Genomic DNA, 2,500 nt, shown 5'->3' with positions numbered 1-2,500 from the left:
ATCAAGTAATATCTTTGACTTACTTGTTGTTTCATCAAATACTTTTGTATGCAAAATCCGATCTCGCATTTTGGTAATTCCTACACTCTGATGAGAAGGACAGTATTTCTTCGAAACTCCGCGGATTAAGTACTAACCACTTATCAAGTGTTCCTTTTTGGGATTAAATATGTTTTTAACTCTTTTTCAAAGTGTTTTTAACATGTTTTATTAACTGTTCGCTCGTATATATATATATATATATATATATATATATGTATATATATATATATACATATACATATATGTAACTACTTCATTTACTCACATAAAATTCATATACGAAATTATAAATTTATGCGTAAACTTTAAGTATTTACTTTAAAATTGCTCAATACGTAGGTAGAGATAGTTAGTAAGTTATAAAATATATATGGCGATTAAGCTACACTGAATATTCCGCGTTTCATCCACTCTAGGACTCTTCAGGCTTATGCGCATAAGCCTGAAGAGTGGATTAAATGCGGAATATTTAGTGCAGCTTAATCGCCATATATATTTTATAACTTACTATATGCATATATATATATATATATATATATATATATACACACACATATATATATATATGATATATTTAAAAAGTCATTTTTATGTATCTTATAATGAACGTATTGTTGACAAAAAATAACTTGATATTTTTAATGTTATTTATATTTTGTTGTTAGAGTTTTTTTTTTGTTTAGATAAGGCAGTTAGAGAGTGTTCCATCTGCAAACTGACGATGTGATTTCGGAAGTTATTAACTGACTGCCAGCAACCATTGTAAGAAAGTAATAAAGAGCGCAAGATGGTTGTATGCTCAATCTGTTAAGTCCAAAGTAGCTGAGCAGCGGCTTGGTTCCCACCAGTTTTGGCAAATAGCAAACAGAATTCTGAACAGAAGCGTGTGCTCCATCCCAACTATCATCAATGGACCCGAGGTAATCTCGTCAGCATCAGACAAAGCCAAACTCTTTGTCAAGAACTTTGCAGCTAATTCTACCTTTTGCGATCAAGGCCGCCAACCCCCAATATTTCCTCCTGTATCTGAAAACACACTATGTGATATACGTATATCTGTACGTGATGTTGCCAAGCTAATCAAAAACCTTGATTCCAGTAAAGCAACTGGCCCGGACGGTATTCCAATTATAGTACTCAAAAAACATCAACCTGAACTAGCGCCCATACTTACAAAACTATTTAAACGTTGTCTTAAGGAGAATAGTTTCCCATCTCCCTGGAAAATTTCATCAGTATGCCCTGTATTTAAGAATTCAGGTGATCGCTCATCCCCCTCTCAGTACAGGCCAATAAGTCTCCTGTGCGTCATGAGTAAGTTGCTGGAATCTGTGTTAAATACAGAAGTAATCAACCATCTCAACAAAAATAACCTTCTTAGTGACACTCAATATGGTTTCCGTTCTGCTAGATCTACAGCAGATGTGCTTACAATTATATCTAATAGGATTAGCAAATCTCTCGACGGAGGCAACCTTTCTAGGGCAATTTCTCTTGACATATCTAAGGCCTTTGATAGGGTATGGCATAAAGGTTTACTTCATAAGATCTCTAGCTATGGTATAGCTGGAAATGTCTTCTCAATTATTAAATCATTTCTTTCTGATAGGTTCATAAGAGTAGTAGTTGAGGGGCAAAAATCAGAAGTCCACAGTATTAATGCTGGTGTCCCTCAGGGATCAATCCTGGGCTCAACTCTCTTCCTGATCTACATTAATGATCTTCCAAATCACATCCTTACATCATTTGTAGACATTTATGCTGACGACACTACCATTTATGGTAGCACATCTAAGACAGTAAACGAGCAAGTACTCTCCAATTCTCTCTCCTCTGATCTTGAGCATGTAGTACAATGGGGAAAGGAATGGCTGGTTACTTTTAATGCATCTAAAACCAAGCTTCTCTCTTTACATCATCAACATTCTGATCCCCATCTGGCATCAATTGAAATGAATGGCTCTCGTCTTCAGGAGGCCTCAAGTTTTGACAAGCTTCTGGGCTTGACAATTACTCCTGATCTTAAATGGAACACGTACATCAAATCTGTTGCCAAGGCCGCTGGAAAAATGGTGGGATCTTTCTATCGATCCAGTAGATATCTCACTGCTGATGCAGTTCTCTATCTATATAAGAGCCAGGTACGTCCAAGGATGGAATACTGTTGCCACATCTGGGCAGGAGCTGCTAGAAAGGACTTGTCCTGCTTTGATAGAGTTCAAAATAGACTTCGTAGCCTCGTAGGAGATGTCCTTTTATCTTCCTTGCAACGTCTATCTCACAGAAGAGATGTTGCGAGTTTGTCTCTGATGTATCGTTATTTTCATGGAAAGTGTTCGACTGAGCTTCAATCTTTGGTCCCCCCTCGCCAAACTTTCACAAGAAACACTCGTCTAGCTGTAAACACTATCAATAATTCCCACGTAGATTCCATGAACAAAGCTTTTTTATTAGAACT

Source organism: Euprymna scolopes, chromosome 22 (genome assembly GCF_053919585.1).
Source record: "Euprymna scolopes isolate OS-2025 chromosome 22, ASM5391958v1, whole genome shotgun sequence".
In the NCBI taxonomy this organism is placed as follows: domain Eukaryota; kingdom Metazoa; phylum Mollusca; class Cephalopoda; order Sepiida; family Sepiolidae; genus Euprymna; species Euprymna scolopes.
Note: the sequence above shows the minus strand (reverse complement) of the source record.